The sequence below is a fragment of the Cnephaeus nilssonii genome, assembly GCF_951640355.1.
Source record: "Cnephaeus nilssonii genome assembly, chromosome: 2".
Taxonomy (NCBI): Eukaryota; Metazoa; Chordata; class Mammalia; order Chiroptera; family Vespertilionidae; genus Cnephaeus; species Cnephaeus nilssonii.
This window is the reverse complement of record NC_137073.1, coordinates 89,467,125-89,484,266: the sequence shown is the minus strand read 5'-3', so window position 1 is coordinate 89,484,266 and position 17,142 is coordinate 89,467,125.

Genomic DNA, 17,142 nt, shown 5'->3' with positions numbered 1-17,142 from the left:
GCCATTAAAGTACCTGACTGTCCCAACAGAAATATTTTTTTTTTTCATTATTTCATTTACTTTCTGGATTAATTTTATGGTAGAAGAAACTGACTGCTGATTTCTTCTGGGAAACACATAAGGAGGCCAGATTTTAATATATTCCTTCACTCTGCCAAGGAAACTTCTCAAAGTCTCAGCTCTGTGAGTATATATAACCCAGATCTGGGAATTCATTTGTGGAGTAGTCTAAATTCTATCCTTTAGAGCAAACCCTAAAGTCCCTGTACATACAGAATGTCCACTGGAGTTTAAATTAATTGATAAATCACTGCATCTTTATGTTTCAAATTATTTCAGATGGTGCATGGTTTGTCTGTAATTTCTAAGGCAGTCCATGATGAATGGCTATTTTTAACAAAAAGGTTTATATCAATCATGAATTCTTTGCCTACTTATCTCTCAGTTGTGACTAAAAAATAGATATTAATATACCTGCTAATCAGAGAGATGACACAATCCTTGCAGCAGCTAAAGAAATGACAATTTAGCTGCCAGAGGCTGCAGACAGCAATTAAACTGGTCCCTGGGAGGCCTAATTCATAATAAAGAGCCCGAGGTGCAATGAATGCATGGCCTGCTCAGTTGTGAGCATTCCCAGCAAGTCTCCTGGGACATTCTGCCCAGCTACTTTAGGGAGACCCCTTGCTCTGAATGGGCTGATTCTGTCCAACCTTAATCATTGCGTCGTACATGTCTGTGTTCTTGGTTTTAACATGAACTAATCTGGCATTGCTTTCTCATCCAATAAATACTGTAATAACAATAGAAAAATTACAACAGGAAGCACTGGTATCACATATGACTTAGCCAGTGCTGATGGGAAGTGGGTGGAAGTTATTCCTGAACCTCTGACTTACATCCTGAACTCTTAAGCTCCAGTGTCATATGCCCCAGAGTGTCTCCTTTCCCCACTGATTGGATTGCAGCTGGTGAAGCCACAAGATGGAAAGACTCTGGGTCCCTGCATGAGCTTGTGGAGCAGAGCAGTTCTGCCTGCCCAGGACTGAACACAATGTATGTGACTGGTTAATGAGAAACTTCTTTGTAAAAGCACTGCATTTTAAGGTGAGAACCTATTAACATGCACTCTAATGATCACCCTGTATTAGTTCCTAAAGCTTCCATAAGAAACTGGGTGGCTTATACAAAAAGAAATTTATTATCTCATTGTTCTGGAGGCCAAAAGTCTGAAATCAAGGTATCAGCATAGCCATGACCTTCTGAAGCCTGTAGGGGAATCTTCCTTGCCTCTTTACGGTTTCTGGTGTTCTGCTGGCAATCTCTGGCACTCCTTGGCTTATAGCTGCATCACCAATCTTCCATCTTCACATGGTGTGTCTTTCCTTTATATATGTCTGCCTCTTTCTCCAAATTCTACTTTTTATAAGGACACCAGTCATACTGGTTTGGGGCCCACCATAATGATTTCATCTTAGTTTCATTCCCTCTGTAAAGAGGCCATTTCCAAATAAGGTTACATTTTGAGGTACTGGAGGTTGGGACTTCAATGTACCTTTTTGGGAGACACAATTCAACCCATAATGCACATCAATGTTTACTGAGGATTTATTGTAAACATTGTAAGCATCTTTCCAAGCCTCTACACAGATTACCTTATTTAATTATCACAGTAACTTTATGAAGGAAGTACTGCTGTTCTTGCTTCATAAGATTATGAAACAGGCATGTAGAAATAGGAGAGAACTTGCTACAGGCCACACAGAGGCTAAGGTTACTGGGTGTATGGTAAGGTGACCAGATTTTAACATTGGTAAAGCGGGACACCATTGACCGGGGTGGGGTGGGGGGTTCCTTTTTTTAAAAAAATCTATTTTATTGATTTTTTACAGAGAGGAAGAGAGAGGGATAGAGAGTTAGAAACATCGATGAGAGAGAAACATTGATCAGCTGCCTCTTGCACGCCCCCTACTGGGGATGTGTCTGCAACCAAGGTACATGCCCTTGACCGGAATCGAACCTGGGACCCTTGAGTCTGCAGGCCGACGCTCTATTCACTGAGCCAAACTGGTTTCGGCCCAGGGGGGTGGCGGGGGGGGGGGGGGGGGGAGGTTCTTGATTTAAAATTTGGTCTATATTGTAATCGCTTTTGGTTTTTTTAATAAAAGGAAATTCACTTCTTAGATCATCGTTGAATTTGCATCCTCTTTTCTTACTCATTATGTTAAAAATCTAAAAAAAAATAATTTAAAATTATATTATAAATTATTATATACATATTGCTTAAAAACACAGTAAGTAGGTACATAATTACATGAACATATTTTATTGTTAGTTTATAAATTAAATTAATTTGATTGTTATAAAGTAACTGTATTTTAAAAATTATTTTAATCCTATATTTCTTTCTAAATAATAACAATACTAACTTGTATTATTTTTCCTCTGAATTTGCTGTAACATAAGTCGTAGTGTCACTTTCAAGGCCGGTGCTAGACTTTTTGCCGCCACTATAAAATATAAATAATACGAGTTCTGTCTGCTAAATTCAAGAAAATTTATGTAGTTATGAAATAAATAAATAAATTACTTACCTAAATTATCTGAATAGCTGATTTGTAATGACATCACTTGTTTAACTAGCTTACTAGCACGCAGTATGATGTGTATTGTCTGAGAGACAGTTACAAATGTTTTCGTCGTCGTTGCCAATCCCAAAAAATGCCATTGTTCATTAAGTCCAAACAATGGTGGTCGAATTCTAACAACTGATCAACAATGCGAACTTTGATAAGCAGTTCTCGATAATCAGTTCTCAACAATTCTTTGTTATTATTAAAGTTTAACATTATAAAATTAACAAAAATAATATAAAACTCATATCCTGGCTAAATAGCCACATGGCCGCCAAAAACCGTATATTCCCTTCCTGTTCTCCTGCTGTTCCCTAGCTTGTTGTGCATTCTTTCCAAAAATCGGGACTTTTTTAAAACGCCGCGGGACGCGGGACAAATTGTTAAAAATCAGGACTGTCCCGCCAAAAGCGGGACATCTGGTCTCCTTAGTGTATGGACAAGTCTGAATCTAGACCCCAGCTTGTGTCTAGAATCCTTGGCCATTGGGAAGAAGAGGAACAATGAATGAGTCTGTCTCTGGGAATCTTAGCCCCACCAAACACTCCCCAGATGACTTCAGATGTGAGACTATTTTGATCCGAGAGGTCTCAGAGAGATCCCAATACCAGGATGACAACATCAGTGCGTGGACTAGGAGTTCATGGATCAGTCTTTTGGGAGCCCAAGGCAGGTCACAGCGAAGTTTTTGGAATTCAGAAGCTGGTGCTTCTTGTGTCTGTGGGATTTACTTTGTGAGTGTTGGATCTTGTATGAAATCTGTCTCCTTGTGGCTGCCTTGGTTTCTCTGGGAACTTCACTTTCTGTTTTTGCATGACATCCGTGGATTACTAAAGGGCCAGAGTTCAGCTTCAGTGTGGGAATCCAGGCTCCTCTATGTTGTTCATGGAGCTATTTATTTGGAGGTGAGTATACCATATGAGGTGTAGTGTAGGGGATGGCTGCAGAGTTCTGTTGGAGCTGGATAATGGAGAACCGATTGGCCAATGAGCAGCTATGCCATTTTGGGGCAAGATCCAGATCCTATGTTCTTGAAGTTACTTGATATATTAGAGATACTTAAGAGTCCAGCTGTCCCAGAAAAAACACTATAATATGACATCTACTGATTAAGGTCCAAGGAAAGTGCTTGTCCCAGCTCAGCCTTGTTTAGACTGATGGTATTCTACCATATTCCTAGACCCTGAAAGCTAGTCTTAAATTTCCAACTGCCCCTCCCCACCCACACCCTCACCATCTTCCAGCCAATAGGCTTTGGAAAGCAATTTTATTTTTTTTATATTTTATTGATTTTTTTACAGAGAGGAAGAGAGAGGGATAGAGAGTTAGAAACATCGATGAGAGAGAAACATCGATCAGCTGCCTCCTGCACACCCCCACTGGGAATGTGCCCGCAACCAAGGTACATGCCCTTGACCGGAATTGAACCTGGGACCCTTGAGTCCGCAGGCCAACGCTCTATCCACTGAGCCAAACACCGGTTTTGGCTGGAAAGCAATTTTAATTACAAATGATATCAGATCTAAATCAGGAAAGCAGCTTCCTTGTGATCAATCACTCCAGTTCACTGCTTTATGTGCCTACTAGCAAAAAATAGATTCAGTCCATTTAATAAGATGGCCTGGCCAATGAGTTAGGAAGACCTGTGAGCGCCTCACCCAGTGAGCAACAGACTGGGCTCAGGAACAGCCAGCACCTGCGGTGTGGCTGGGAGTTCCTGGGGCTTCTGGGAGGTGCTGTTTGTGGTCATGGGTTTCCGACTGACATTTCTCGTTTACAAGGTGACCCCTGAGCACAGAACCTTTTAATTAGCTCACAGAGACAGTACATTTTGTGTGGGTGACTGTCGGTTTCTTTGCCTTCTGAGGCCCGCTGTTGCCATGGCAACACTCTCCTAACAATGGCTTAGGCTGCTGCAGGGGGAGAAGCAGAGAGGCAGGCAGCCCAGTGCCAGCTCCCAGCCAGATAGTAAATATTCATGATAAGACTGTGAGGTTAGAAACTGCATTGTCAATGGGTTTTATTATTCACGGTCAGCATTACGCTGCTGGGGGTGAAAAAAGGAAGCTAGTTTGTCTTAAGGCTAAAACAGGGAAGCTAAAGTATCAAACTCTAGAAAATTCCCTGGGAAGTGTGAACACTCCTCACAGTTGAGGTTTGACTTCATTAATGTCCAATCTTTCCATGGAGGTAGAAGGAATATAGGGATATCTTTATTAACTGGTAATGTTACCGTAATAGCACCTTGTCCAGTCCATTTGTTTAATAATACTGGGTCACAAGGAAATGGGATTAAAACCTGAGACAGTCAACGTGTAATTAATAGTCTTCTGAGTAGCCTCAGAGCCCCTGGTCTCATAACATGCTTCTACCTTCCTGTGAGACACATTCGGATGAGCCAACCTGAGGTGCTCTGTCTATGACACAGATGTCTGCTCTCTGAGGCACTCATCCTTCGGACAGTTCCACAAAAGAAGAAATGGGTACTGGCACAGGCAACTTCAAGTAAAACCTGAATGTTGTTTTGAGCACTTTTCCCCAGGAGCTTGACCCCAGAAGTCTGAGTTCCCAGGAGCTAGGGAGATGGTTGCTAAAGGTAACACCTCTTTCTGGTACTCACCTTTTCTTTCTTCCCTTTTACCAGTTCAGTTGGGCCTGAGCTGTGTTCTCTTCAGGGGTTTGTGCTCACCTGGTGGTCAGATTTGTATAGAAACAACAGTGTTCTGGTTTTGTTCCATTTCCTCCTCTTCTGGTCACTCGGGTCTTGGTTGCCCAGAGGCCCATCAGGTGTGCTTAGTCTCATTGCTGGTTGGCAGGCCTGGGCTGGTGCATATTGCAGTCTGGGCAGAGGGTGAGAAACAGGACTCATTTAGAAACAGGACTCATTTCGCCCTAATTATTTAGTCCTACAAGGGGACCATGGATTGATAATCAGATCCTTACTTAGATCCTTGTTGGAAACTCATTCCATAATAATGGGGCTGCTTCAAGAAAGAGGGGAGACTTGCCATATTGGTACGTACAAAAGTATTTCATTACGTATTAAATAACTATTGTAAGTGTATTACCTGCAGTTTACTAGATTATTTAATTCAGCCTGTTGAGTAATTAATTACTATTTAATCAGTGCTGTCATTTAGAGGACAGGCATAATCACTGAGGTTCTGTGCTAGTAATACACATTGTTTTTCCTCTTAGTCTGATGTGGTCTAACAGCTGGAGGCTGTGTTCCCATCAGCACGCTGAATCCTCCAAATCCAGATGGATGTGGGCTGGTGTCAGCAGGGTACCAGCAGGGGCCATTCTTACTGTGCATCTCTGCAGGTCACAGGGACATAGCCAGTCTCGGTGCCATCTAGCTTTGACAGTGAATGTCACAGTAAAAGCTAGCTCTCAGTTGGTCAAGACTACAGGAGGTAGAAAACCAAAGCCATATTTTAAAATTTCCAGTGAGCCAGTATTGCTTGAAGGAGAGGTCTAAAAAATTTTAAAACTTCTGTTCTGTGAAAGGAACCATCAAGAAAATAAGACAAGCCACACACTGGGAGAAAATACTTGCAGAAGACACAGCTGATAACTGTTTTTCAAAATAAACAAAGAACTCTTAAAATTCAACAGTAAGAAAATTAACATCTTGATTTAAAAATGTACAAAAGACTTGAACCTCACCAAAGAAGATACACAGATGGCTAACAAGCATGTGAAAAGATGCTCCACACCCTATATTATCAGGGAAATGTAAACTGAAAACACAATGAGATATCCCTACAACCTATTAGATGCCCCAAACCTAGAACACTGACACCAAATGCTGAGAAGGGGTGGAGCAACAGGAACATTCATTCTTTGCTGGTGGGGATGCGAATGGTGCAGCCACTTTGGAAGATTGTTTGGTGTTTTGTTTTTTTTACAAAACTAAACATACTCTTATCCTACGTTCCAGCAGTTGAGGTCCTTGGTATACACTCAAAGAATTAGAAAATTTATGTTCACACAAAAATCTGCACACAAACGTTTATAGCAATTTTATTCATAATTGTGAAAAGTTGGAAGCAACCATGGTGTCCTTCCGTAGGTGATAGATAAACTGTGGTCTATCCAGACAATGGAATATTACTCAACACTAAAAAGACATGAGCTATCAAGCCATGAAAACAGGGAGGAAACTTCAATGCATGTTACTAAGTGAGAGAAGCCAGTCTAAAAGGGCTGCATACTGTGTAATTCCAACTATATGACATTCAGGAAAAGGCAAAATTATGGAGACAGTGGTTTCCAGGTGTTTGGTGCGAGGAGAGATGAATAGGCTGAGCACAGAGGATTTTTAGGACAGGGAAACTACACTATATGACATGTCATTACACATTTTTACATGCCATTATATATTTTTCCAAACCCATAGAAGGTACAATATCATGAGTGAACCCTAATGTAAACTATGGCCTCTGGGTGATAATGATGAGTTATTGTAGCTTCATTATTGTAATAAATGCACCCTGGTAGGAGATGTTGATGGAGGGAAAGGCTGTGCATGTGTGAGGGCAAAGGTATATGGGAAATCTCTGTACTTTCCACAAGTTTTTCTGTGAACCTAAAACTGCTCTCAAAAACAAAGTTTATTCATTAAAAAAGATAATATACAGAGAAAAGGCATGCAATCGAGCAAAAAGTACAAGGGACACTTCAAGATTACTGGAGAGTCATCTGCTTTACTAGTGTGTAGCTGAAATTGGTGGCTCTTTGCAAACAGCTGACCAAGGCTTTGACTAATTGTTTAAGATGGATGTACATATAGGTGAGGACTGAACTGGGAAGCCAGCCTTTTCATCTTCTTGCAAGGCTGCTGGGAAAAATGAGAATGCTGGCTGCGTGCTCCAGTCGGATCATGACAGAGTGTTCAAGTGTTCTTGGGTTCTGCTGGTCAGCAGGATTTTAGAGAGAGATTACTGTGAAACTTCAAACTCTAAGAGGGGAGTGCATCTGGGACATCTTTTCTTGTGGGTATTGAATGGTTTCTCCTGTGACTGGTGTGAGCAGCTGACAATAAACCAAATGACACATAGGAAGTGCTTAGAAAGCTTTTCCTTTGCAAAGATCTCAATTACATTCAATATGTGGCATTCTCAATTAACCTTATTACAAAGGCTATTATTGAGTGCTTCATGTGTGCCAGGGATACTTCATTTTTATACTAAGTCTGGGGGAAAGTTTCATCCTCACTCATACATGAGGAAGGGAGGCTCAAAGCGGTTAAGTGACTTTCCCAAGGTCTCATATACAGTGAGATTCCAACTCTCATTTGGCTAACTCCTAGGCTGGAGTTATTTTCAGCGTGCCTCATGTGCTATCATCCTGTTCTGACTCAGCCAGGGACATTCCAGCTCAGCTACCCAGCATTCTTTAAGCCACCTGGCCGATTTCACTGATCATCTTCCAGAATGGCCTGCTTTAGTGATGAGAAGTCTATGTGGTGATGACACAAGTGGGATGGAGCCAAAAGTGGGAGTCAAGTCTCTTTTACCTTCACCCGAGAGGCTCCACGTGTTGCTAGTGCTTATTCTTGCTCCATTTCTTGGTGCATCCAACTTCCAATTCAGGACATCTTGGGATTCTAACAACCCCACAGTACTTGCCAGCATGCAGAACTTCACTCATTCCCCCCCGCTACCCCCCCGCCCCACACGCCAGGAATGCTAGAATCTTGGAATTCAAATCACTCCAAACATGAGACCTCCATCACTCAGGCTCCACTCCACTCTTCTGAAGCCAAAGAATCAAATTTCTCCCTCAACAGCCCATGGTCTGGTCAGCAGCTCTGAGTGTGGAGAAGCTCTTCCTAGGGTCAGCTAAAACTCTCCTGCCTGTAATTTCCTCTTGTCAGTGGCTCTTCTACTTTTATAATCACACAGAATACTGCTGCTCCCCATGACATAGCAGCTGATAGATTTGGGTTGATGGGGTTTGAGAGCCCCTTGTCAGGCTTTTTAGCTATTACCCATAGACTGAGGTGAACATACCACCATCCTCACTGAGCTTTGAATTAACAGAATTTTGGTGAACATGGACAAGCCTAAGTACCCTTTGTACAAGTTTGCTTGGAGTCTTGCCATTTCGATTTACAGTATGGACAGGAGGAAAGCACAGATTCAAGGGAGCAGAGCCAAATTCAAGGTCATCTTTAAACCAAGAAGTTATCCTGGCCTCCTCTGCCGGTTTGTCCCCTTGGCCCAGACCCTCCTAAGTTCTAGGCCTGCTTCATTTCTTGCTTTCTATCTCTGCCCTTTGCATCCCACTGGGAAATACTTCACACTCACAACCTTGATAGGAAGTAAGTACACAGGATGACAATTCATGAAGACAGCAAAAATGTAAAAAAGTACCTTATGCTCAATTCCACATTTTTAAGGGAATTCAACAAATTACATAGTATTTCCACTATAATATCAAGGTGCAGAAATGCTGTGTTTATTGTGTTGGGAATTAAATAAATCAAATGTCCCCCATTTTCTCTCACTCTACCCCATTTACCTCTAAGCTGAGAAGAAATGTGAAATAATTATATTTTTATTAGGGAATTCATTGTTTGTTGTTTTTTTAAAGATATATTTTTATTTTATTTCACAAAGCATGTTCTGGAATATAGGGAAGAAAGTCATATCTGCTTGAGATTCCTCATTAACATAGAATCTGACTTGATCTGGGAATTTCTTTGTAGGTGCAATGATACACTTAAAGGTTTCATTCACTTCCCCCCCTCCCTCTGTGGATGACTATCTGGTATCTGAATGTCACTTCTGACTTGGATGTAATAAAAAAGCCCTTTCTTTAACCAGCAAAATAAATAGCTGAGTCATTCCTCACCTCTAATTCTAATTCATTGAAATCATGGTATTTACATTACCTGACATCTTTTTATTACTCTTTACCCATAAGATGAACGAGATTGCTGCCTTTGTACCACGGAAGCCTTATGTCTTATTAGATCTGAATTCCAGATTAGATGACAGATGGGTGCAGATTATCATAAATGCAAGTCATAAGTGCACAGGAAAAGATCTTAACAGGGGCAGGATTTGTGGTGTTGCTTTGATGCAATTTAATTTCAAGATTCAAATACTGGTATTTTCTGAAAAGTTCAGAAGAAGAGGCTTGCTGCACCAGGGACTGCAGAAAGCATAAATTAGCAGGGGAAGTGCACAGGCAGGACCATTTTGAATGTATGGTAATCTGTATTTCAGCATTTATAGTTGTCTCATATAAATGAGGGGTAATTTCAATTCTGCCATCACTGCAAGAAAGGCTGACATGTTTTGGCATCTTCATTTAAAATGGTGCAAGCTGTGTTCAACAGGAGTTTTTACACTAGATTTGCTAATCTATCATAATGAGAATCTATAATGCAAAGGGAGTTTCAGGTTTTGTGGCTGGGCAGAGGGTGCAGTGAAATTGAGAATACATTTTTCTGGCACAGAGCACAAATTATGATCTCCATAATAGGCTGTAGTTCCCTGTAAAATGCTTCCTATTTATTGAAAGTGAATGTTAAATTGTTAACGGTGTATTCCTCTGCATTTCTCAAGTTATTATTTTATGGGAGGAAATGAAATATGGATTGCAATCATAAAAGCCTTTATACTCACCATAAATTCAAAATAGTTTGCTGCAGCAATATGTGAATTAGGTGGTCACAGTGTGGACCCAGTAATCCCAAAGCCCAAAGTTGCAGACAATCTGTTGACTATAGTAGCCTTTGGGCCAGGTCACCAGCACATGACATGCTTGCTGAACCTGGCTCAGGGGGCTGGACACCCACATGATGGCCATGTCTTATGTAATGCAGTTGAACTCTATGTGACAGCTGGTGGAGGTGGGTGAGCATGTGTGTGTGCATGCTTGGTCGCATGTCCTGTGTATGACAAGCCTATGATTCATGTTTAATTTTTGGCTCTGCAGTTTCCATGACATCCTTGTGATGCTCTTGTCTCCATGGGGACAAGCTACATCTCTACGATCACTAGTCTGAACCCTAGAACACACACCCAAACTGCACAGATGTGCACCTGTGAACGTGAAGGGGAGTTTTGGTGAATGACAGTGAGTTCAGGAAGAAGGAGGTGGCAAGATTGCTAGTGTAGCCCCAAGAGTGAAACAGAAGGGTAATGTTGGTGGTAACTGGTAAAGCTCTTTCATGCATGTGGCTCATCCAAGCCTATTGAATTCCTATAAAGTCATGGATTAGTTTCCTGTGGCTGCTATACACAGTAACACAATAGAAAGTTATTATCTCAGGTTCTGAAGGCTGGAAATCCAAAATTAAGGAGTCAGTGGGAAAGAGCCTCTGAAGCTCTAGGGAAGACTATTCTTCCTTGTCTCTTCAGTTTCTGGTGTTTACTGTTATCCTTGGTAATCCTTGGCATTCTTTACTGTGGCAGCAAAACTCCAGTCTCTGCCTGAGTCTTCACATCGTGTTCTCAGTGTGTGTTTGTATGCCCAAGTTTCTTATAGAGAAATAAGTCATTGAGTTAGGGCCTACTCTAATCCACTATGACCTCATCTTAACTTGATTTCAATGACCTCCCCCCTCCCATTGATGCATCTGTTACCCTCAGATCCTATCCCTGCTATAGGTTGAAATTGTAGGACTCCAAGCAAAAAAAAATGTTAACAGCTTTATTGAGGTGCAATTGACATACAATAAACTGCACATATTTAATGTACACAATACACATTTTTATGCGTTTGGACATATATAAATATCCTTGTTATCATCACACAAATCAAGGTAATAGACATATCCACCACCTCCAAAATTTTTTTTGTGTTCTACCCATTTTTTTTGTGGTGACACTTAACATAAAATCTACTCTCTTAACAAATGTTTTAAGTGCACAATATCTTGTTGCTAACTCTAGGTGCTTTGTTGTACAGCTGATCTAGAACTTACTCATCTTGTGTAACTGAAACTACATCAATTGAACAGCTTCCCATTTCCCAACCCTATAGTTACTATAGATAACTGTTATAGTCTCTACTTTGTAAGTTTGACTACTGTATATATCTCATATAAGTGAAATCGTGCAGTATTTGTCCTGTTACTAGCTTATTTCACTTAGCATAATATCCCGCAGCTCATCCATGTTGTCACAAATAACAGAACTTCTTTTTATAAGGTCCAGTATATCCCATTGTATGTATATACCACCTTTTCTTTTCATTTATCTGTTAATGGACACGTAGGTTGTTTCCATATCTTGGCTACCACAAATAATGTTGCAATAAACATGAAAGTGTGGATATCTCTTTGAAATCTTGATTTCAATTTTTTTTTGGTTTATATCCAGAAGGCCAATGGAACAGAATAGAGAGCCCAGAAAAAACCACATATATATAGTCAACTGATTTTCAACAATGGTGAAAGAATACACAGTGAGGAAAGGATAGATTTTTTAAAAAAATTTTTGCTGGGAAAGCTGGATATACACATGTAAAAGAACAAAATTGGATTCTTATTTTACACTATACAAAACAATCAATTCAAATGGATTAAAGATTTAAATGCAAGACCTGAAACTGTAAAATTCTTAGAAGAAAATAAAGGAGAAAAGCTTCATGACATTGGGCTTGGTATTGATTTTTTGGGTATGACACAAAAAGCACAAGCAACAAAAGCAAAATTAACAAGTGCAACTACATCAAACTAAAAAGCTTCTAGACAGCAAAGGAAACCATCAACAGAGTAAAAAAGCAACCTACATACTCACATAATGGGAGAACTTATTTAAAAACCATACATGAAAAGAATTAACATTCAAAACACACAAGGAACTCCTACAACTCAATAGCAAAAAACAAGCAAACAAAATTTGATTTTTATTTAAAATGGGCAAATCCTATATAATAAAAGAGTAATATGCAAATTGACCATACCTCTGCTACACCCACAAGCCACGCTCACCAGCCAGTCAGGAGTGAGTATGCAAATTAACCCAACCAAGATGGCTGTGGCCATGGAGTGAGCAGGAGGCTTGGGTTTCCCTGGCAATGGAGGAAGCCAAGCTTCCCACACACCCTGGCCAGCCGTGGACTCCACTCAAGGCTACAAAGTTTCAATTATAGAAGATAAATAAATCCCAACAAAAATGGCTGTAGCCACTGAGTGAGCAGAAGGCTTGGGTTTCACCGGTGATGGAGGAAGTCAAACTTCCTGGCCTGCCCTAGCCTCCACTCAAGGCTACAAAGTTTCAATTATAGAAGATAAATAAATCCCAGATACCAGGGCCTCCGCTTGGGTTGCTGGGGGGCATGGCTGGCCTGCAAACCACCACAGGCCCCTCACCCAGGCCACCCCACGCCCTAAGGGAACCCCCACCCTGATCCGGGACACCGTTCAGGGCAAACCAGCCGGTCTCCACTCGTGCACCAGGCCTCTAGCCTATCTAATAAAAGAGTAATATGCAAATTGACCATCACTCTAACACACAAGATGGCTGCCCCTATGTGGTCAAAGATCCTGCCCCCATGTGGACACAAGATGGCAGCCACAAGATGGCCAGCAAGGGAAAGACCAGGTCTGCAAGAGAGGGCAGTTGGGGGCGATCAAACCTGCAGGGGAGGGCAGTTAGGGGTGACCCAGGCCTGCAGGGGAGAGCAGTTGGGGGCAATCGGGCTGGCAGGGGAGCAATTAGGCATCAATCAGGCTGGCAGGGGAGTGGTTAGGGGGTGATTAGGCTGGCAGGCAGAAGCCGTTAGGGACAATCAGGAAGACAGGCAGGCGAGGAGTTGGGAGCCAGCAATCCTGGATTGTGAGAGGGATGTCCGACTGCTCGTTTAGGCCCGATCCTAGGATCTGGCCTAAACGGGCAGTCGGACATCCCTTGAGGGTCCCAGATTGGAGAGGGTGCAGGCTGGGCTGAGGGACAACCCCCCCCCATGCATGAATTTCGTGCACCAGGCCTCTAGTGACTTTAATAAACATCCTCCAAATAAGACATATAACAAGCCATCAGGTATATGAAAAGATGCTCATCATTACTAAATATTAGGGAAGTGTAAATCAAAATCACAATAAGATATTCCCTCATACCTGTTATGATAGCTATTGTTAAATAAACAATATTGATGAGGATGTAGAGAAATTAGAACCCTTGTATACTGTTGGTTAGAATGTAAAATGATGCAGTCTTTATGGAAAACAGTATAGAGATTCTTTAAAATACTAAAAGTAGAACTACCATATAATGCAAACAAAATTGAGAAAATTATTCTTTATCTTGTTTATTTTCACCAAAATTTTACATAGGACAAGACCCTACTTCCAAATAAGGTCAAATGCACAAATTCCAGGAAGACATGAATTTTGAAGGGATACTCTTCAACCCAGTACAGGCCACATACCTAGTTCTTGCCAATTGGCTGCAATGATATTAATGGTGATGATGGTGACAATGACAATGATGATGATGATGATGAAGGAGAAGAAGAAGAAGAAGCAGAAGAAGCAGAAGAAGCAGAAGAAGAAGAAGAAGAAGAAGAAGAAGAAGAAGAAGAAGAAGCAGAAGAAGCAGAAGAAGAAGAAGAAGAAGAAGAAGAAGAAGAAGAAGAAGAAGAAGAAGAAGAAGAAGAAGAAGGAGAAGAGGAAGGAGAAGAGGAAGAAGGAGAAGACAATGACGATGATGGTAATGATAATGGTGATGGTGATGACAATGAAAATTATGATGATGATGATGATGGCTATGATTATATAGTATTAATTAGCTTTCAAATATTGGGAGAAGACACTCCTTAGGGCTCTCCCTGTGCACTGCCAGCATCCATGTTCTCCTCTTTCTAGATCTACAAGTAAACTATAATTTCCAGGTCTTGCATATAAGTAGGGCCATATGATTAATTATCTTGCATATAAGTAGGGCCATATGATTAATAGTGGGATGTGAGACAAAGTGACATGTAAATTATCAAGCTTCAGGCATTCAATGTGGGTGTGCCTTCTTCACCTGCTCACTGTCTCCACTCACCAGATGAATGTAGGGGAGGATGAGGCCCTAGAAGTTGCTGGAAGTTTAAATGTGTTTAATAGGGCGTTTTAGATTATCTATTTCATCTTGATTGCATTTTAGTCATTTATAGTTTTGAGCAATTGGTTCATTTCTTCTAAGTTGTTAAATTTATGCGCATAACATTGTTTATAATATTTCCTGATTATCTTGTTAATGGCTGCAGGATCTATAGTGATATCTCCCATTTCATTCTTAATATTATTGATTATATTTAAAAAAATTCTCAAGACATAATCCTGGTTAAAATAATGCAAAAGTTTTCTATTTCCTATAAGATAGAACTCCAATTCCATGCATGGCATCCAGGGCACTTCCCAACCTCACCGCTGCCTTTCTTGCTAGCCTTACCTTTCATCAGCCTCCCTTACCATTGCCACCATTTTGGAAATACTTGCAGTACAGAAACCCCTGTGTGTCTCCTACCCTGAGTCTTGGACACACTCTTTCCTCTGCCTGCCAACATTCATCTCCACGTTTCCCCTTATTTGTTTCAGTTCCTAGAGGCTTCATCTTGCTGTTGCTTCCTTTAAGAAGTCTAGAGTCAGAGTAAAGAATGTGAGACATGATCAGGCAGTAACTTACAAGAATAATATCTCTTTCTTTGCTTCATCACCTGGCTTTTCAATTCTTGTCCTACAACATTGCATCAATAGCATCATCTTCTTTCTTTGAGGAGGTAGATGAAGATGTCATCAAGAAGTATTTAATGATGTATTTTTATGTGCTAAGGGCTGTATTTTATGTAATGTTACCTTAACCCTATAAAATAGACATTATCACCAGGGAGTCCAGGCTGGGAATTAGTACTTTTGCACAGAGAGTGTGCTGGTCCCTTCCATTTGCTACTCTGCCTCCTCACTGTTCCCTGCTCTCTGTCCTCGGCTTCCATTTGGGGTTGCCCAGTAGAAAGCTTCAGCAGGAAGTAAAATATTCTCCTGATATCTTTTCTGGGATATCCCTTTGGGCCAGTTTCTCTCAAGGGACCAAATCTATAAGATTTGCCTCCTTTGGCCTGGTTGCTGCCCTTTCCTGTCATCTTTTCAGTCTCAACTTGGTGATAGCTCTTTTTGCTGCCAGCCCTGGTTTCCTGCCTTGTGCAAAACCCTGTGTGTCTCCTACTCTGAGTCAAAAATGCACTGAACATTTTAAAATAATGCCTGGGTAAAAATTCTCTTCAAATGCCCCAATTTACAATGTGCCTTCTCTCTCATGTTGGGACATGACAGAATAGAGCAAATGGAAGAACTGGGAATTCAATCCTCTCCTAGGGTTTCTAGGACCCAGGTTCCTGACCACTGCATTCTGCCACTCCCACACACCTTTCTCAGGTTCCAGTAAGAGACACAGATTCCTGGTCCTATGATTCCTGGCTGAGAAATCCTTCTGGGTGAAGAGGTAAATATCATCAAACCAAACCAAACAGTACTATGCCAAATTCATATTCCTCCTTGGCGCATTTTTATTAGAGTGTAAAGGCCTAAAGGCTGACATCAAATCAGTTCTTTTTTTAATATTAAAAACCTAAAACAAAGAGAATCAGCTTCCCAGCTAATATCGGGGTGAACTTAATGCCATTCAGAATCCAAATACTCAGACATAATATGTATATGAGTGATGTGATGATCATCAGAGTGTTGAATTGTGAAGTTATAAGACATGCACAAGAAAAAAAACTGTACTAAAAAATCAACTGTTGTGTGAATGTTCTTGGGAATAATTCTGGAGTGGCTGGTATGAACAACACAGGTACCCAGCCTACTCCAGCTTTGATAGCTCTTTTAAGAAACAAAGATTTTCCTTATTCGGCAACTCCTATGTTTTTTGCACTCCATCAGGTGTTTTCAAACATACTGTCTCACTTAATCTAAACGACAACTTCAAGAGGCAGGTGCGATTGCACCTATTTATAGAGGAGCAAACAGAGCTAAGAGAGGTGAAGGGACACATGCAGGGGCACGGAGCTGGGGAGTGGATGGGCCATTTTCCACTGCCGCTTTCTGAGAGTGCATCTTATCTAGCCAGAAACAGAAGAATATTAGTTCCAGAAGAAATAAAGATTCAAGGAAACTCATTATAAGACAGTTAGTAATTACATTCTCTGCCATGGGACACATATCTTCCTGAAAAATAAAAGCTGTAAACAACCGATAAATATATAGTTCGCACAAATGTTGCTAGTAGTCTTGCATCCAGCCACCAGAAGCTTCCCAGGATGTCATCCCAGAAGGGCCATTAGAGCCATCCAGTCACAAGTGTGCTCATTCTCAGGCTACTTCCTGTTGCATGAGTCACACATTCGCAAACTAGCGGCTGCCTGTCTATGTCATAATGTGTGGTGCTTATCCAAAGAAGCAGGGTCTTGGCTTTGTATTTTAAAGACAATTATGTAGGACGAATGCCTTCTGGAGAAACAATTGTACTTGAGAAAACTGCAGGTACTATGGATAGTGCAT